The sequence below is a fragment of the Castor canadensis genome, chromosome 13 (assembly GCF_047511655.1).
Source record: "Castor canadensis chromosome 13, mCasCan1.hap1v2, whole genome shotgun sequence".
Classification (NCBI taxonomy): domain Eukaryota; kingdom Metazoa; phylum Chordata; class Mammalia; order Rodentia; family Castoridae; genus Castor; species Castor canadensis.
The window spans coordinates 18,493,601-18,515,501 of NC_133398.1; the positions used below are offsets into that span (position 1 = coordinate 18,493,601).

The 21,901-nt window shown below is 38.9% G+C and overlaps 1 protein-coding gene across 5 annotated transcripts in view; it reads left to right on the forward strand.

Moving 5' to 3' along the window:
- The window catches only part of Astn2 (astrotactin 2), an 888,234-nt gene that overhangs the window by 576,721 nt on the left and 289,612 nt on the right, over positions 1 to 21,901 (forward strand). The gene's annotated exons all lie outside the window — the stretch shown is intronic.

The window sequence follows — 21,901 nt, forward strand, 5'->3', positions numbered from 1 at the left end:
AATCCATTCTATGAGATTCCTTTTTCACTGACCTCACACTTATTTGTTCCACCCTTCCATTTTTCTAATTCTGTTCACATATTTTAAATTCAACCTGAAATCATCATGTAAGTACAGTTAATGGAATTTTTAAAAATTTAATTAATCTTTCAATCTATTAAAATAAAAATATCTTTATAGATGCTATTCAGGCAGTTAAAAATAAAGACATTTAATGAAGTAGAAAATAAAAGTCCTATCACCCAGAAACATCCAGCATTAATATTCGTCTGAACACTCTTAAATACCTCTCTCTCACACACAACCTTCCTTCTTTCTCCCTGTTTGTCTGTCTACATACACACACATGCACACACCTCAAATTTTAATAGAGCTGTTTAGGAATTGCTTCTTTTTCCCCAGCAATATGTCAAAGATCTCTTTCTCTGTTAATGATAGAGTGGTACATGGAAAGTTCAAAGATGAGAAGCAATACTCATTAAAGGATGACTTAGTTTTGCCAGATTATATGAAAATTAGACATACAGGATAATGGTGAAAGGGTTTCTTGGACAACTGAATAAACTGGGGTTATTCTTCCTAGAGAAGAGAGACATTGGGTGGGATTTATTCATGATTCAAAATATGAAGATCCAAAAGGTCATCGGGTCTGAAGTCTTCTTCTGTATATAAGAATGGATGTTCTAAAAATAAAAACTACAATTTCAGATGGTTTTTCATGAAAAAGGAATAGAATATTACAAAGCAAGTCCTTCTTCTCACTAGAGGTCATATATAAACATGACAGAAGTAATATCAAATCATTATTATAGTTATCACCATCCCCATCCCATCATCTTCTTAATAGTAGTGATTACTGCTGGTAAAGTGGCTCAAGTGGTAGAGTGCCTGCCTAGCAAATGTGAAACCCTGAATTCATACCCCAGTACCACCAAAAACAGAAAAGAATAAATAAATAATAATGATTATTATAGTGGGTATGGCAAGGTGATTACCATTTATTAAGAATTATTCTATGTTAAACCGATCCTTACTACTACTATTGCTAATAATATATTGGCTGCTAGTATTAATTCAGCATATATCTAGGGTATTGTAGCACTACCTTATCCATTAACCTGTATAATCCTCACAATGGTCTTGTGAAACAGGAACTATTATCATTTTCTTTCCACAGTTGAAAAGCAGAAATTTAAAGAAACTTTCCAAAGACCTCCTTCTAGGACATGAGAGATCCAGGAAAATGCTAGTATAACCTCTTATTTAGAAACTTTTGAGGTAACCATAACCCCTACTTCACAACTGAAAGGTCAATGCCAGAGAGATTGAGTGAATTTCTCAATGTCACCATCCAGTGATAGGCAGGGTTCAGATTCAGATGTAAGTTTGTCTCGAAAGCTTTGTTATTATTTTTTAAGTATACCCCCCACATGACAATGGAAATGAAAATTCCCTAAGAGTATGCATCCTTGTGGCCCCCACATGCTGTCTGTCCCAGATACTGTGTTGATTATTGAGTACAAAATGGAAAATGAGATACAAATAGCCCCCACATCCTGGCACTTAGGCATAATTAAAAGGGGGGATCTTATGCATTTACTTAACAAAGCAGAAATACAGGGTTCCAGGAAAGCAATTAACAATGGGATTTAATGTGGTTCTAACAAGTTGTAAGGGCACCTCTGTTGGATAAGATAGCTTTGGAGAATCTAATATATGCCAAATCCAGGTTTTGGAGTATACTGCTCAGATAAAATGTTACTTAGCAAATACCTAGAAGATGAGTAGGAGTCAGCAATGCAGAAGTTTTCACCAGAGATAAATGTTCTAGGAAGGAAAAGAAGTTGGTTGGCTTCAGGAAATGGGAGTCTAGTATTGCTGAAACTGAGTTAGGTAAGGGGAGAATGGTGGGACGTAAAGCTGGGGCAGTAAGCAGTGGCAGAGTGGAGGTTTTGCAGGCGGAGTCTTTATTCTAACAACTGTAGGGGATCTCTTAAATCATTAAAAGAAGGGAATATGCAATGATTGCTTGGCATATTTCAACCTCATGAAGCTGTATGGGAAGTAGAATGCATGGAGGAGAGTGGAATGGGGGTGTCAATTAGCTGTTTATTGTGGGAGCTACGTAAGCAAGTGGTGGCTCCAACTAAGGATGGTGGAAATAAATATTGGAGGGAAAAGGGATTTGGGGACATAGTTGTGAGATCCAATGAGCAGTTGCAAGTGAAGGAAAGGTCGAGAAAGAATTCAAGGGTGATAAAAGTGACTGGCAGTCACACAGCAATTTATTGGCAGAGACAGATTCTCCAATTCCCAGCACCAAGGTTCCTTCAACTATTTAGGTGCTGAAGCTGAGGCTGAATGAAACTTTGTTGGAAAAGTTTTAGGAGAAATGTAAGGACACAAACTATTATTCAATACTGAGATTCTACAATGCTGGTTTTCTGTAATTTGGATGGTCTATGAAAGTGTTGTGAGCACCATGATGGATAGAATAATGCTGCTTGTAATCCAAATGAAAAACAAGTAAATTATCCCTTCCCTTTGAGGAAGGAATTTGCAAGCATGAAAGATGACATGCACAATTGAAAAATAATAGCAAAAATTTAATTTGCAAAGCAGTATTCTAAGGAATGCCCATGTTTCCCAAAGAATTTTGTGGAAATTTTGAAAGGAATTAGAAGAGAGACAGGCATTGGAACTGAAGTTTGAAGTTACAATGCCTCTTGGGAGAGAGGTACAGGGCATTGTCCTGTCCAGGAAGGAACCTATAACATCTTAGACATGTAAAAAAATAGGAGGGAAATCAGGGTAACAAACCTCCAAATAAGCCTGTTTTCAAATCTCAGCTCCACCCATAACAAGCAAAATTCTACTGTCTCATTGTTAAAAGGGAGTAATTTATCAAACGCCAGCTACTGTGATAGACATATTGCATGTTTGATGTAGGTTGATTTCTCACAGATACTATTGGAGTGGTTAGCATGAGATAAATGATCAAATGCACTAGCTTCTATTCTATTTTGTGAAGATTATCTTGGTTCAAAGGGAGTATCATGTGGGTACTAAGATGCTAAATCCTGGATGCACTTAATGGATTCCTGGGATCTCATTTTACATACGGAGGAAGAACTTGGTCACAAAACAAGTCAGGCCAGGTGCCGGTGGCTCACACCTGTAATCCTAGCTACTCAGGAGGTTGAGATCAGGTGAATTGTGGTTTGAAGTCAGCATGGTCAAATAGTTCATAAGACTGTATCTCCAAAAAACCCTTTACACAAAAGGGCTGGTGGATGACTCAAAGAGTGGGCCCTGAGTTCAAGACCCAGTACTGCAAAAAATATTTTAAAAAGTTAATGAGGGCTGGTCCATGATCTAAAGTCTTTGAGTGCTCAGCATGCTATCTTCCCACTGCCAACAACTGGTCAGTAAGGAAGAACATATCACCCAAAGACTGGCATGGGAGTACTCAAGTCCAGGTGGAATTTTAGCCTATCAAGAGTCTTCTTTCTTTCTCAAGCACTTTACTCATTGTTCCCAACTCCTCTCCACTATCCTTGAGTTGTCTCTCAAAAACCAGGGCCTGTGTCTGCCCTGATCTGTTTATGGAAGGCCATACAGTGAACAGAGCTTTTCTCTTTTGATGACAGCCTCAAAATTTAGGGTACTCACAAACTACCACTACGTTAGAGTAATGCTTTCCATTCAAGCTCTCCTTTCCTTGGGTTTTGTAATTATTTCCATCACCAGATCATGTCCAATTGTGGATCCACATGTTAAATCAACTTCCCCTAGTGCCGGAAGGAAAGCTGGATGAGTCTAAATTGATCTTTCTTCAAGTCTCCTTTCCTGAGCCCCAGATGGGGGTTTGGAAGGCTGGAGCTCCTTTGTCCTCCACATTCCAGAAGGCCTGCAAGTTTTTCATCATCAAAGGCAGTTGTCATTTCTCACCTCCTCCTCCTCCTTCCTTTCTTTCCTTTTCCAAGTAATCTCCGGTCCAGCCCTAGAGAGTAGCCAGCAGACACTGCCACCAGCCGTTCTACCATATGGCTCTTTTCCTGACAACTGACTGGCCTGGGATAACCAAATCTCTGCCAGCCAAAGAGTTTCCATATGACACTGATGGCTCTGCTTTGCTCTTCTCTCTTGCCCTTTCCAGATGACCAAACCTAGCAACTGCTGTTATAAGAAAGGTCTGTATTTTCATTCTCTCTCGATACTCCCTGAAAAAGCAATCTGGATTTCTGCTTTACAGAATGCTTTAAAATTTAAAATTCTCATCTAGACAAGTACTTAAACATTAACTAGTTCAGACCTAACCCCTTGCTGCACAGAAACTGAAGCCCAGGAAAGATAAATCTTTACCAGCACTCACAGATTTGGGTCTTCCCTGGGATCCAAAGTTAGAGTTCATGATTCTTAGACTATAGCTCTCCTTGTTTCCAGTTCTGTGATAAGGAACATATGCAACTTCATATTCCATTTTAGCATGTGGTGAGGACAGCCAGCATGTGTTCCATCCATTCCTGTTTTCAGTACAGAGGTAGAAACTAGGTGCCATGGAAGCATGCCAAATTCATAACTGACTAAGGAGAGATCTTATGCAATGCCTGCCCATGGGTGGCTATATCTTCAAGTTGCCACAGGTAGGCTGCAGTCTACCTCTGGAGCACATATGGTTAGAGATGTTTAAGACTTCTGACTGGGCCAAGGTCATGCACCATGTGTGAATAGTAAGCCTGGTGCACATTGAGAGACATGCAGAAAGATTGAAACAGGGCAAGAGTGTCAAGAAGAGCAGTCAGAGATCCAAGGAGAGATAAGGAGGGAGAAACAAAGACAATAAAAAAAGAGTGGATCACGGAAGAAAGGAAGAATAAGCACAGAGAGAATTTTAAAAGGTAGACATATTTGAAAGGGGCTTGAGAAATGAAAAGGTAGTGCCAAAGGATGAGGCAGTGGGGAAAGTGTGAAGAGTAAAAGGGTCAAAGAAGAGACCTGAAATAACAGAGAAAAGACACAGAGGTCATGAAAAAATAAAAATATAGTTTATTCCTAGAGAGTGAATAAGGATTGCTTTAAGAGGCTGGGAGGTGCTAAGAGAGATTAAGAACCAGGTTCAAATGGATGTGAATAGTTATAAAAACCCTTTGGTAAAATGTCAAGTTCTGTGAAAATGTGAAGCACCAACAAGCTCACATCTGAATTGCCCCTAAACCTAGTGAGTGATGTCAGGCTTTCTGTTCTAATCCTTTTCCGGGTACAGTGTTGGTCTTAATGACCCATGCAGGGTTACTATCAGAATCCCCTTCTCTTAGCTCTTGATCAGTGTGGGAATCAGCAGACTGTTGGAGTGAGATAAATTCATACAGCTTCTTGGTATTTGATGTTTGTTTGTTTGTTTGCTTTTTTGCTCTTTCCCTCTTCTATCCATTCTACTTCATTCCTATAGGAAGAAAGGTCAACTTAGGTTATAGATTGTGAGGATTTAGATAAAGAACTATTATTGAGCCTGGAGTCTCAGAAATGGCATCAATAGAGGTTGCTTAAGAGTGAGGGCTGTGGGCTGGGGAGTGAGTCAAGCCATAAGAGCACCTTTCAAGAATTAGGGCTGACACTTAGGAGATTAAAGACAGAGGAGATGGTGAAGGCAATCTAATCAATTTAGAATTGTCACAATGAATCCCCCTTGTAAAATGAATACATGATAATAAAAATGAAAAAAAAAAAAGAATAAAGACTGAGCGAATTGCAATGGTAGAGTTTGCAAAGCCTCATCATAAATATATGACAGCCCTCGTGGTAGCAGACATTTGCTCCTAGGCTTCCAAGAATGACCTACAAAGGACATGAGGAGCTCATGACAGATTTACTAGAAAGGCACTTTCCAATCTGGTCTGCTTATCAGATGTGCATACTGAATAGCATAAGAGGACAGTTTTGGGTAAGATGTGGGATTTTAGGATTCTGCACCGGCAACCCACGCTTAGTGAGACAGAAGGGCTGTCTTAAGAATGCGAGAAAAGCTGGTCTTTGTTAGTGGCACCAACTTGTTCCCCATCTGAGAAGACTGAGTCAGATCTGACGAAATGGCCCCTCAAAGCTGTCAGGCCTATGGTTTTTCTAGTTCTTTACTGAGACGTGGTAAATTGCACATGCTATTTCTAGAACTTTCTGTCTCTCCCATTTTGCCTTTTTAACCATGTGTGTATTTTTATATGTATTGTCCCGTACTACCTATTTTATGCGTTTTTGCATTTGATCTTTCCAATACCTGGTATGAAATAATCATTAACAATTAGGCTTTACACAATGCTCAAATGCATCAATTTATGCCTTGAGAATAAAAAACCTTAAAACCTCAATGGCTTGACATGATGGTGTTGATGTGTTGGTCATGCTACTACAAGTCTCTTCAACTGTTTGGAGCCTTGGTCATTTTAGTATTTAGTAGTCAAAATTGATGGAAGAATTACCTTTATGTGTTTCCTTGAATTCTATTTTAAGAAACTGCATATATGGAATTTGGACCCTGTTAGTTGTCCAGGGCAGAGCCCCTTATTCAGAAATAGAATGGAGCTCTTGTAGAATTATAAACCTGGAGGTAACTTCTGCCTAAGATTGTTCCTTAGTTATGGAATTGCCAACTTCCTATAGCACCTGGGACCTCCTTGTCTGCTGAGAACAAATATGAAACAAGTACTAATCCCATTTAATTTTCACACCACCAGGAAATGGGTATTGTTATTATAATTATTTCTGAATTAGTGATGGAAGGAAACTTAGCTCCCATAACCTCCTCCATAAGCACTCCTCCTTCCATAAAGAGGAGAAGGCAATTAATTAGGTTGTACCACGGTTCAAGGAATCAGAAAGCTGATTTTCTTATTCTGTTTTAAAATTCGTCTATTGAGGTACCATTGACATAGAAAAAGCTGTAGATATTTAATGTAAATAATTCAATTAATTTGAAGATAAGTATCATTGAAACATCATCCTTATCACAGGTGTAGATATAGCCATCATTCATGATTTTGAGCTTTTTTGGTATTGGTGGTAAAGATACTCAGCATGAAACCTACACTCTTACAAAAATTTAAGTGTTCCATACATTACTGATGGCTATAGGCACTATGTGTAGTAGGTCTCTAGAACCTACTTATCTTATAGAACTGAAACTTTTTACCCTTTATCCAGCACTTCCCTAATTCCTTTCCGTTCATCCCCTGTCCATTTCCCCTGGTTTCTGAAACTGTTCTACCATTTTCTGCTGTGTCACCTTTGGCCATTCTCTCCACTGGTTGCCTCTTCTGTAACTGAAGAAGGTTGTTGCAGATCTCAGACAAATAATGACAGCTTCTGGCCCAGAGTACTCTTTCTACTCAACCTCCGTAGCCAGAGGTTTAGTGTAGACTTTCCTACTCACCTGATGTTAACAATTGCCTGGAGTCTCACCAACAAATATGATTTTCTCACAGAGAAGGGTCTTGGGAAAGTGAATTTTCACTAGTATTTCTAGGTGATTGACATATCCAATAATTTGGGGTAAGATGACTGGTTTTGAGTTCTGGAGTCTGAGTCCATTTGTCAACTCTATGACTATATGCACATTATTTAAGAAAGTCTCAGTTTTCTCCATCCTTAAATTAGGAATAATTATAATAGCAACTCCCCCTTTATGGTGTTATGATAACTAAATGGAATTGATGTATGTTTCACATTTGTTCTTAGCAAATAAGAAGTTCTCAACTGCTAAAGAAATTGGCAATTCCATATCTAAGGAGTATTCTTAGGCATGGGTCACCTCCAGGTACAACATTCTGCAGGAATTCCATCCTATTTCTGAGTGTAGGATGCTGCCATGAAAAGCTAACAGGGTACACATGCCATATCTATAATTTCCTATCTTTATAAATTTAGACAAATCTCTTAATTTCTATGAACCCTAAGATCTTCAACCCTAAATTTGGATTTTATTTTGAAATATCTTATAAGGGATGTGACAAGGATTTAACAATCTAATAAGCAAAGGTTCTAGTACACAGTAGGATGTCAATAAACATTGTTTCCTCTGACTTCAGTTGTATTACTTTCCCCTCAAACCTGTGAAGATGTTTTTATTTCATTCCCCATCAAAACTTTCTCCAGGCTGGAGTCAGGTTCATCCTCTCAACTTTCTCCAAACAACACACAATTAGGTGAACATTGTGTTTTAGTGACATTGCCAGGGTAGGGGCAGAAGCAGCCTCTATTCTCTATGGGTCTGTGGGAGACACACAGCTAAGCTAGCAGTGTGGAAAGGACAAAGCTCAAAATTTCCTTCACCCTGGAGTATATAGCCTCCCCTTGGAATAACCTTTCTGATGTGTTTTTATCAACTGTGCCCTAGAGGTACCTCTGTTTCTGAAAGGCCTGCAGTGAAATACATCTTGCTAAGAATGGGAGCTGAGATGATCATATCTACTATGTAAATCTGGCAATGGACTTAGGTCAGGGGTATGTTACTTTCTTCTCTTCATCATAACATTAAAAACATTTAATAATTAGCCAAGAAATGACACTGACCAATAGGAAAGGAAATGTATCCAAACAGGATGAAGCTGAGCCAGTAAACCTGACTGGGCCATACACCATCTACTTTTCCTGATTTTTTTTACCTATAATGATGTCATCATATCCTTCTGGTCCATTTTCTGATGCCATTAAACATGATTAGTATTATAACACTTCTTTTTTCTATTCTTTTCAAAGCCTATCTTTGAGGGGCATAGGCAGGTGTTTCTCCCATGGCACATGTGAACAGAACAGGACCTGTCCTGCAATCTGATAGGCTCCAGTGCATAGGGCAGCATAGGTTATTTCATGTCTGTTCACCTTGCTCAGTGATGGACACAGGGATGGTCAGAGATCAGTGCTAATGTGAGAGGCACTTACTCGAGGTAAGCTTCTACCTCCAGTGTTCAAAGCCACAGTTGGAGGCCCAGATCCATGCCTCCTCTATGTGCCCACACTGAGATTTCAGCCATCATAACTTGCCATAGAAACCTACTTAACCAGCAGAGGACCAGGCTACAGCTTGCTTCATTCAGGTCAAGGGCAGTAGACAGACTTCTCAAAAAGTATTGAGATATCCATTTGGAAAGGCATTGCCTGGAATGAAACTTTATTTTTCTTAAAAACTGAAACAAAAGTATCATACCATTGACACTTACTAGAAAGAAAGAAATTATTAAAATTAAACTTTAGTGAAAGATGCCTTTTATTTATTTTGGGCAAAGGAGGGCAAGGAATTGTAATTAAATTTTTAAGGTCTCTTTAATATTTACCCTATTTATAGTGAGAAAAGAAAGAAAAATATCTGATTTAATTTCTTTCTTTCTTTTCTTTTTTTTTTTTTCTGACCATACTGGGATTTGGATATAGGGTTTGACTAAGCAAGCACTCCACCATGTGAACCATGCCACCCAGTCCTTTTGCTTTAGTTATTTTTTGAAAAGGTTCTCCCACTTTTGCCAGCCATACCTAGACCTAGATCTTCCTACCTCTGCCCTCTGCATAGCTGGGATGCTAGGCCCAATGCCACCAGGGACAGTTTATTGGTTGACATGGGGTTTCACTAACTTTTTGCATAGACTACACTCAAACCATGATCCTCCCAATCTCCACCTCCCAGTTGTTGGGATTACAGGTTTGAACCACAGCAACTGACCTCAAGTTTTATTGTTAATGCTTGCATCTCTAAATATACCAAACATGGTCATTACATGAAGGAAAGCAAATTATATATACCATATTTCAAGTGTTCTCCAACTAATCCAAAAATGCATCTCTAGTCTGTAAAAGATGCTAAAACAACCAAAGCACCCAGGCCCATTTCACATCTTTTTGTTGTAACTTTTCTGGCTTCAGAATCCCTGACTATGTACTTTTTCTAGGAGAGGGGAAGCCTATGTGAATCACTGAGACATTTGAAGCAGAGACAATTTTTAAAGACGCACCATTTCATTACAATCAAATGCAGGCAGTAACTCAGGCTGGTCTAAGCACTCAGAAGGAAAAGTCCTTGGGGAACCTATGGAACAGATAAGGATAGATTGTAATTAGCACAGTAATTGTAATTAGCAGAGCAATTGTAATTAGCACAGTGATTGTTTGTTCATAATGGGTGCTTCCAAAGTGACTCCAGGCAGTTTGTTCTCTTAAGTATTTTCTGCCATGTCCCCCACGATCTTGTTTATACTGCTAATGCATAATGTGCTTACAATCTCTTTTATAAATAAACACTCCAAAGGTCCGATCCAGCCCACCCTCTGGCCAAGCATTATGCATCCTCATTAATGGAGTCCACTGTGCTCAAATTCTACTATATTTGCTTTATGTCAAGGCAAAATTGGTAACTTACTCCTGGAAGAAATCACATGGGGAAGTCATTTGTTATTGTCATTGTTTTATTAATAATGAGAGTGGACACCCGAGGGATGCACTGGAGGTCAGAGGTTCCAGTTGTGATTTTATCACTTTAGTCCCATTTGTTAAATTTTTTATTGAGTACTTACTAGGTACTGAGCAATGGGGATGAAAATAAGAGTCAAGGGCCCAGTTCTTACACAGAAGGGACTGCTCACTGAGTAAGCTCTCTTTGCATTGTGCTATGGTCATGATGGAAGGAAGTACAAGTGCCAAGGGAACATAGTGGAGGCATCTCACTCTATGTTGGAGTGGGGAAGCAGCAGAGAAGACTCTCTGGAAAAGGTATTGACTGTGACCTGAAGGATACATTAACTGTTAGTAGGCCAGTGACAGTACTGAGAGTCTCCAGACGTGAACATCAGGCAGGTCAAGAAGTGGGGAGCTGGTGGTGGTGTAGCTTAGTATGCACAAAGCTCTAGATTAAATCCCCATAACAAGAAGAAGGAGAAGGTGGGATGATGGAATCATAAAATTAGGAAAATCATTGAGAAAGTTTAGTCATTCAACCAGGAAGAGCTACTTAAGCACCGAAGTGAGGAAACCATTACTAGCTGTAAGAACACGCATGGTTTAATGACCTTTCTGAGCCTCAGTTTACTTACCATTAAAGCAGGAATATAACAGTACCCACCTACAGGAGAATTATAGGAAAGAAGGGGTGGTACTAGCTAAGATGAGGTTAAAAGGCTTTGTAAAGACATGTACAAATATTAGGAACATTGTCTTAACATGAATCCAAGGACCACTCAGGCACAACTCACTCAGAAGTTTTGTGTTGTAGTGTGCATTCTGTCACATTTGAGATTATGTGAGAGGCAAATTTGCCAGCATTACTTTCTTTGTATTCTTTCCAGAGAAATGAAAACGTCTATTCTAAGCTAACTTTAATAAGCCTACATATGTATAGCAAGAAAATTAATTTTTAGGGAAATATTTCCATTTCAGGGAGATGCCCTGAATAGAAATGTATTTGGTAACAATTCCAATGAAAGATATGATCACAGTTTATTGGATGTAAATTAATACAGAAAACTCCAAGGGCAGTAGCTGGGGTTTTATGTAACATTCCTACTGAATAATTACTATTAATGATAATCTAGTGGAATACCACAAAGGTGGCATTAAGGGTCTGAAATGAACATTTATTTTTTATGCCATATAAGATTCTCAGTTGAGCCTATGGGGGCAGTTAATTAGCAGGCACAAGCTAGGAGCCATGGCTGCAGGCTTTTGGGTAGCTCAGAGCTGGTTAATTCAGTGTGTACTTTGTGACTTTGAGTCAGCCAGCCACCTTTCCCTTCTCTCAAGAAGTCACTGTGACCTTGAAGCTTCTTTAGCTTCTTTCAGAAGCTTTCTAGAGTAGAAGGAAGGAAAAGTAATGAAGGAATTAGTCTTTCTTGCCATTGCATAGCTCAGAGAACTCCAAAGAATACCCCTTTAGTTTTCTAGTAATTCCCTGGCTATCTCTTAGTAGTTCCTGAAGACCCAGTTTCTAGGAACAGTGAGGCCCATAGGCCATTCAGGCCTTTTGCATCTCTGTTTGCAGAGAAAGTGGAGATGTAGCTTGAAAATTAAACTAAACTGCAATTAAATTCTCCTTCAGCCTTGTGAACCAACCAATAAATATTCATTGAGTTCTTGTTATGTGCCGGGTTGTGGGGATTCAAGTAGAATAAGCCTGAGTCTAACATCGGATAAAAGAGAAAAGAACATGCTAGCTTTTGGTTATCATCTAAGTCAGTGTTTCTTACCTGTTTTTTGTTTGTTTAATCATTAACCACCCCACAGAGAAAAGTTAAATCAAAATTGATTTCTCCCTGATAACAGAAGTTAAATACTTAGAGATACAATTTTATTAAGAAGGATTAAGCATTGAAGGACCACTGCCACTATAATGTCTAAGATGTCTTCTAAGATTCCCACCAAGGAACAATTTCTGCCACTGATGAAGGAGTATGGAGTAAGTACATTTACACATGTCATTCACAGGTGAGGAAATTCAACTCAGAGGTCAGGTGACTTGCCAGTAGTCATAAGGCTAGTGCCACAGTCTTGCTTATCTGGGTCATATTGATACTTGGATGGTCTCTATATCACAATACTCCACCCAGATAGGATTTCACATACACATACACACACACACACACACAATTTTTTTTATTAGCATATAGTAGTTGTAGAGGGGAGATACATAGTGACATTTACATATGTGCTTACAATACATCTTAATCAGAACAATCACTTCCATCCTTCTCCCTCATCCCCTTCCCCCCATTCTTAGAACAATTTCAATGTTCTATTTTCATACATGTTTGCAAAGTACATCTATCATATTTGCCCTCTTTCACCCTCTCTGGTTACTCTCCTCCCCCCACAGGTACCCACTTCCTAATAGACCTGCTTTACCTTCCTGTCTTTCATTTTTTAAGTATATATTGATTGTTTGAGGGGGGGTTGCCTTAGTATTCCATACATGTATAGATCATATTTTAATCAGACTAGCCCACTCTATTACTTACTCTTTCTCTGTCACCTTACTCCCCTATTACTCAATAGCTTACCATGCATTACGTTATACTATCTTCACACATGATTTCATATTTAACTGACAAATAATAATTGTGTATATTTATAGGACACAGTGTTATACACACACATACACACATATATGGAATGACTGTCACACTAATTATAACTTATTCATCACCTCACATCTTTATTTTTCTTGTGTTTAGAACATTTACAAGATCCTTTTGAGAGCAATTTTTAAATATGCAATACAATATTATTAACTCTAGGTACCACAATTATACAATTCCTCCTGTGTGAAACTTGGTGCAATTTAACAACATCTACCTTCTCCCAGTCTCCTCACCTCCACTCCCACTCTGACCTCTGGTAGCCAACATTCCACTCTCTACTATGGGTTTACTTTTTCGATCTCCCATATGAGATCATGCAGTGTTTGTCTTTTTGTATCTGGCTTATTTTATTTAGTATCATGTCCTCCAGTTTCAGATAGGATTATTTTTAAAACATTATTTTAAACAATTTAAAGAAAATAAATTACAAATATAGTACAGAGTCCTAATTTATCCTACACCCTATTTCCCTTGGATATTGATTCAGATTGCTAACTAAAGTCCATACTTTATTCCAGTTTTCTTTGTTTTTAAGCTAATAGCCCTTTTCTGATCCAGGACTCAGTTGTCAAAGCAAAAATTGTATTGGACAGTGTTAAAACAGGCAAGGAAGATTTTTATTGAAAGCTATTGCAAAGTCTGAACTCAGTTCTGTTGAAACAAAATGCAGGAAGGTTTTTAGGTGCTGAGGTGAGCAAGAATAAAAGTACTGAGAGACACAGAGGGGAGGTTAAACAATGATATGCATCCAGCACATTGAGTTATTCCTGTATTTACAAATGTATTTTTTGCTATTAGGCCATCTGTGTTTGCTACTTGGCACCCATGGAGGTTAGGCTCTCACCCTCCCACAGATTCTGGGAGACAGGGACACTGTCTTCCTTAATGATTGCTTTCAAAGGGATGGCTCTCATGTCCTTGAAAATGTCAGTGTTCTGGGTTGTAAAGCTAGCAAGAAACTTTGAAAAAGATTTACATCTTAAAGGAGCAGGGAAATAATTTACAATTACAAGTTTCTAAAGTAAATGCTCTAAGGAAAGGGGAGTCTTGAATCCAGAGTCTGGAAGAAGTCATTCTGGAGTTTTGTCAAGCTGAGGGGAATGTTTGGGCATCTTGGTCACCACATTACACTGAGCAGACCATCTTCATAGGCTCTTCTTGGCTATAACAGTTGGGTAGGTTTATCTCTAAATGGTTAAAGCATTAAATTCACAAAGTTCAAAAAGAAGATAAATATAAAAGAAATCCAGTGAATGTGTTTCTCTGTTTCTGATTGTCCTTTTCCCTACTTTTATTAGTTTCTCAGGTATCTTTCCAGTGTTTCTTTATGTAAATACAAAAAAATGCGATTAAATATTTCTCTCCTCTCACAAAAGATGAATACAATATATTGGTTTTCACTTTTTTCCTCCACTTAGTGATAGCTCTTAATGATCTTTCCATAGACAGTAAGCTTTACATTAACATACTACCATTCAAACACAGGGGTGTGAGATCCCATTGGTGAACAAACACCATGACTCTATGGAATATGAAGCGCTCCAGGGAGGCAGAAAGACCTGAGTTTTGGAGGCAGGACACTTCATCTCATGGGCTTTTTGGCCTAAGATTTCACCTTTCTTAGCCTCTGTCACCTCCTACAGAAAATAAAGATAATTTGAGCTGGGTCTGATAATATATGTCCGGAATCCCAACTACTCAGGAGGCATAGGTAGGAGGATTACAGTTCAAGGCCAGACCCTGGTAAAAATTCAAAAGCCTATCTGAAAAATAATTAAAAGCAAAGAAGGGCTGGGGGTGTGGATCAGGTGTTAAAGTGCCTATTTGACAAGCAAAAGGCCCTGAATTTAAAACCCCAGTAGTGCTCCCCTAATAAAATAAAAAAGCAGGATAATTACATAACACTGTGAGACAACTGAGATAAGAGTTGGTAAAAGTAAAGTAACAGCAGTAACAGTAACATAACAAAAGTAGCAAGAATAACAGTGACACACATACTATACTTACCCTGCCCCAGGCACTAGTGTATCTTCATATTATCAATATTTTTGACTACCTCTTATATGCCATTCACTGTTTCAGAAAACTTGGAATACATTATATAAAGGGAAAGAGAAAGAATTTGCAATTATGTTTCTAAAGTAAATGCTGTAAGAAAAAGAAGGTCAGGATTTGAACTCCCTTTTAAGAGTTATACTGCAGTATGGGGAATAATCAACAAATAATTATACACTCTGCCTAGTGGATAAAACCTAGGGAAAAGGCAGGTTAAGTTCAGGTGACAAGAATGTGCCAGTCCTGGGATTTGTCTTATATAGGCTGGACTCAGAAGACTGAGAAGGTGACATTTGTGCAAAGATCTTAACAAGGGAGGCAGTGAGCCATGCACGTATCTGGAGAACAGCTTCTAGGTAGAGGGCACAGCAAGTACATAGATCTCAGCATGTTCTATGAATAAAAAGGGAGCCTAAGTGGATGAAACATTAGAACAAGGTATAAGTAGTAGGAGAAAAAGTTATAAATAAAGAGGTAGTGGGTGGCAAGTTAGAGCATGTGGGCCTTATGGGTAGGGAAGGTCCAGTGAGTCATATAAGTGCAGTACTTTGGATTTTACGCTGAGTGAGAAGAGAAAGAAGTCAATGTATTGCTTGAGCAAATGAAGGTGGTGATCTGACTTATGTCTTAAAAGGACCATTCCATCCAGTTTATGAAGACTAGACCATGGGGGGCTGGGTCAAATCAGCAAAACCAGTTCCTGTGTTTTTATCACGGTCCAGATGAAAGACTAGTGGTTTAGAGCATGCTGGCAGGAGTTGACATGGTGAGAGGTAGGCAGATTCTGAAGGTGGGACAACCAAATTTTCTGGTGATGGAGAAGAAGCAAGGAGGCAAAGTTGGCTCCTGATTTTGGCCTGAACCATTGGACAGATGGATGTGCCATTGATGCAGTCAAGAAAGATTACAAAAAAAAAAAGGAATAGGCAGAAAGAAGGGGAGTAAAAACGAAAATTTGGTTTTGACTGTGTTAAAAAATGAACTTGATTGTGGAAAATTTCAGTCACTTGTAAAAGTAGGCAGTGGATAATGAAACCCCAAGTTGTCATCAATCTGCTTCATGTGATCATGTCTAACATAGGTCCTTATGGAGATGTCAGGAAGCCAGTACAAGACAATAGTCTAGAAGAAAAACCTGACTTGAAATGCAAATTTCAGATTCTTTAGCATGCAGAAGATATAAAAGAAGCAAGCAGTGAATCACTAGGGAGTAGGTGGAAGAGCCTGCCTGAGCCCTCAGTCCTATACTCAGAGGTCAGAGAGGTTAGAGATAAGGAACCACCAATAAAGGAAGATGAGGATGAGCTCGCAGTGACATCAGAAGAAAACCCAGGGATTAGCTTTACCTTTCTAACCCATTCAGTTCTTACAACCTACAATATGGTCTGAGGCACCATCAAGCCTTCCACATACAAGTTGGTATTTTGTTGTTGTTTATTTTGTTTTTGTTTTTTGAATTAAGGTCACAAATATATCCCAGGCTGGCCTCAAAATCACAATCCTCTGGTTCAGACTCCTGAGTTCTGGGATTACAAGCCTGTACTGCCATACCCAGCTAATCCACTTACTTATAACAGATATTGAGCTGTGAGAGGTTAAACACCTTTCACGACGTCATCCGTCTTGTAAATGGTGGAGTCAGGGTTAGAATCTAGGTAGTCCAGCTCCAAACCCATCTTCAGACAATTCCTCACTTTTATACTACTTGGTTAATCACACAGTCTGCTCCATTTATATTACTGTGCTATGCTGAGGGGACCAACACTGATGACAGTAACAGAATGGTGGTGGTGAAGGAAATATTACTTAAAAAAACAAAACAAAACTGCCTCCTTAATGTGACCTCAATGTAGTGGTCTTCAATAGACCACCAAGTAACCTTCATCAGTAATTTAATACTGCCAAATAGTGATGACAACAATTGCTATTCAGTTAGCAGACATCTATGGGACAGGTACCTGCAAAATGCTTCAAATGATGTATCTGCTTTAAACCTCACAGCAAGTCCATGGAAAGAGCCAATGTCATGAACATTCTCATAGAAAGACACTGAGGTTGAAAGAGCATAAAATGTGATAGTGAGGGATTTGCTCTGTTCCACTAGTGACTATTGATTGAATTGCCCAGAAAGAAAGAGGAAAAGGAAAAGCAAAAGGGATTTTGGGTTCAAGTAGATGTGGGTTCAAACCTTAGTTCTCTACAGTATTGTCTTGACCATTTATAAGATGACTGAGTTTTCTTATCCAAGCAAATAATGATTTAAAAAAACTGTTGGGGCTGGTAGAGTGGCTCAGGTGGTCCAGCACCTGCCTTGCAAGTATGAGGCCCTGAGTTCAAATCCCAGTATCAAAACAAATAAATAAATGAAAAGTAATAAAAGTGTGTTGAGTCTTTATATTACTTTTTATCTGAAATACCTGTGAAAAGTTAAACTAACACTAGTATGATTCTTTAATGTCTACCCTCCTGCTGAACTAATGTCTGGGACCATCTTTGGCTCACCATTACAGGCTACGAAGATCTAGCAAATCATCCACATAACTAAGGTCTCAAAAAGTGGTCACTGTAAGTTAGGGGTGATTTTTTTTTTTTTTTTGTATAAAAATGTTTAAATAGAAACTGATTGTGATTTTTTTTTTTTTGGCAGTACTGGGATTTGAACTTTGGGCCTCAAGCTCGCTAGGCAGGTACTCTGCCACTTGAGTCACTCTGCCAATCCTTTTTTGTGTTGGGTACTTTGGAGATAGGCTCCTCTGAACATTTTTCCATGCTGCCCTCTAACTGTGATCTTCCTGATCTCTGCCTCCCTAGCAGCTAGGATTATAGGCATGAACCACCAGCTTCTTGGTTTTAATTAATTTTGCATGGAAGGTGTGGTAAGTTTTTGTGGATCAGAGAAACTTCTATGCCCATTTTTAAACTGGGAACTGATATTAGTCATAGCTTGTGCCCTGTATTACTTTATATTTAATTTTCCTCTACACAGTTGAGACAATAGGTTAGTTTAATGATTAGATCATAGGTTTGGTCTCAGGCAGACCTGGAATTGAATCAAACTCTGTTGTTATTAGCACTGACCTCAGTCAAGACACCTGACCTCTCAGCTTCACTGTCCTTTATAACTGCCTCATTGGGAAAGCTGACTAAATAATATTCAGTGTTTGAATCAACTGACACATAGTATAGATGCTCAGGCATGCTGATGGTTTCTTCCTTTTACTTGCAAGGCAAAAACCATATTTAGCTAAATGTGCATGAAGAAAATCAACAGAACTTAGGGCTGGGAGATAGCTCAATGGTAGAGTGCTTGCCTAGCATGCATAAGACCCTGGGTTTGATACCTACCTTCACAGAAAGAGAGAAAGAGAGAGAGAGAGAGAGAGAGAGAGAGAGAGAGAGAAAGGAAGGAAGGAAGGAAGGAAGGAAGGAAGGAAGGAAGGAAGGAAGGAAGGAAGGAAGGAAGGAAGGAAGGAAGGAGGGAAGGAAGGATTTGTTCTATGAGTTTGTCTGTAGAATTTGTGACAAGGAAAAGAGTATTCCACTCATTAATCATTCATGCATGTATTCAGCATCCTACACTGACAAAATTTTAACCTTTGGGTGAGGTGATAGAGACATAAAAGGGGGGCTTAACAGTTATAAGATATGTTCACATTTGCAGTGATCCTATATCCCAGTTTAACTAGGATAGCTCTAATTTATGATTTTTAATCCTAGAGTCCTTTCCAGTTTAGGACTTACCTGAGACAAAACTAGCCTGGGTTAGATAACAAATAACATAGTTACTCTATCTACTAAGCTCATAAAGTAGCAAAAGAAAGATGTTTATTCTGTGAAATTCAGAAAAGTTACCCATGCATTATGACATGTGGAAATCAGAGTGGTGTGGAAGCAAATTTGCATGGAGTTTAAGAGTCCAGTTAAGTGTTCCTCAGGAATTAATGTCTAAGTTGAGTGGTAAAGGATGAATAAGAGACTAGACTAGTGAGCTAATAAAAACTGGTACAAAGATCATAGTGCTTCAAATGCTAATTTGTTTGGGCTGGCCATCTTGGATCCTCACTCCACATATGAAAGCCAAAGGAAATTCAAAGTCATTGTTTAGAAGGGACAGGTATGCAGAATCTCTTTCTTGGCCTTTATTCTCTCAAAAGATCCCTAAAGAGGAGAAGCACCTTTCTGACTGACTTAAGCATCCCACGTGGGTGGCAATCCCCAGGGAGATAGAAGGATAATGGAGGCTTATGAACATGTACTCTCAGGTTGGCCCAAAGGGACCTGTCACAGAGATGCCAAAAACAGTAGAGAGAATGCCTGTCTCCCCAAAATTAACTTCTCTTGAAAAGACAGAGGGGAAGCTTTTGTTCTGACAAAGTTATGTTAATATTGTCAAGTTGGTGCATTGGGTCGCTGAACTGGCACTTGGGGACTGTCATAATATTGATGGGAAGTTTGGCAAGTTAATTTTAAATCTGTCACTTCACTCTTCTATGACTCTTGCTCCTTAATAAAACTCCACAGTGATTGTGGGCTTAGCCGACAGCTGGGGAGTGATCTCTGAGTCTGAAACTGGCATGGAATGACTCTCTCCTCTCCTTTTCTCTTCCTGTTCCTCCTAGTCTCCCTTCCCTAAATCCTAGATTGTCAACCTGTAGTGAGAAATCTCTTCTCTTACAGAGAGAACCAATGCTGGGGGCAACTTGGGGCTGTGGAAACAAGATAAGTTTTAGAGTCAGACTAACCAGGGTTTGAATACTGGCTGATGCTGCCACTAACTACCTGTGTCACCTTGTGAAAGCTCCTCGAAATTTCTGGTCCTGTTTCATCTGGTCATTGTGAAGCAAAATAATACATGTCAAAGCACCTACTATGATTCATCACCTGCTATGTCCCTTTTTTTTTGTTTGTTTTTCTTTCAACAACATGTGGGACATGAACTGCAGGTTCTGACCCTGGACTAAAATGATGAGTAAACTAAAAGTCATCCCTCCTTAAATACCTTTCATCTAGTGCTCAGGTTGTATCAAGAAACCCGTAGAGGAATCAGATGGAAAATCACTGTAAAAAACTGTCCACACATTTGAAAGCTCCAACGAGTGTTAAATGAACTTCTTGCACAACAGACTAATAACACTTTTAATAAAACTCACCCCACTGGAGCTAAAAAAACCTCCATTTTCTCCACACCTGTAAGATTGTTTTCTCTGCTGGGACTCCTGGACTGAAACAAATTGCTAGGAAATTGTACAAACAACCAAAGGTTGTAGACATGTGACATTTGCCCCCTAGGTCTAAGTTTGCCATGGCCAGTTTTCTGTCTGCTCTTGAAACAGTCCTACATGTCTATTCCTGTCCTCAACTCTGATCCTGTTGTCTGTTAAGCCTAGAATTTGACTTTTCCTATGCTTGAATTTACACTTTTCTTATCAATGTTGACTTACTTTATTACTTATGGTTATCATAGGCACTCTCTGTATCACCGCTTCTAGAAACTAATTAGTTCCACAAGCTGCCTAGTAGGAAGCCCTGTTTAGCTGACCTACTCCTACCTTCTTTCTGTGAAATGCAACTCTGGATAATGTGTGAATCCATTTCACAGCACTTGACATTCATTCTACAGGTACTAATTTATCAACTGCCCTCTGACAAGCCCTGTGCTAAGTCCTAGTATTTACAGAAGTAAATAAAACAGCTCACAATCACAGTGGGGACAACAGAAATGAACACAACTCAAGGGAAAAAATGGAAGAAACTTACAATGATAGATCTGCTTGCCTGTGCTCATTAGAACCTTCTGATGCTCTGTCAGGGATTCACTCCTAAGCTCCTCTTCAGTTTCCTTTTCTATCTTCCATGAAAGGACAAATTGTCTGATAGAAATGTATTGTTACCACTTCCTCACTTTCCAATTGCTCTCCACAACTTTCTAATTTGATGTCTCCCATACCACTCCTCAGGAAATGCTAGTCTAAACTAAGGTCCTTGGTGATAGTAACTTAATATAGAAGAGCGGCTAAGAGCTTGAAGTGCAGAATGAATATTCCTGAGTTCAAATCTCAACTATGTCTGTTCACTTAAGTAAATTCAGTTTTGTCATCCATTAAAGGGATGAAGGCATTTGACTTAGATAATGCAGGAGAAGAACTGGGCAACTAGTACTCATGCAGTAATTATTATTTACTTATCTTTCTAACCTCTTGTCCTTCTCTGGTCCACCCTGGACTCACAACATTTATTTTCTTGACTGGTTTGCGAATTTTTCAAAAACAGTGATTACCTGTTCTTGAATCAGTGTTCAAGACAGATTCTGACTGAGTGAGCTCCCAATGAGCCCCCAAAGGTGGATGAATGAATGAATGAATGGGTAAATAAATGAATGAGCATGGAACGAGAATGGATATGTCAATGAAAATTGTAATGCACTGCTCATTGGTTGAACATAAGTATACGTGACGTGACTGTAATAAATATGCAGATAACAAATGCATGAATGAATGGTTCTATGACTGGATTAGTGAAGTGATGAATGAATCCTGAAATAGATGAGGGAATAAAAAACAGCTGAGTGAAAAAGTGAATGAATGAGTAAGTTAATTATTGACCCAGCTGGACATGTAGGAAGCCTGAATCTGATGTTGGCTTATAGAGCCATAAGTGACACTTGGCTTTGGGGAACTATATATTACTCTGGAAAAATCCAAAAGAGTTGAACAATACTAGTTAGGACTTTCCTG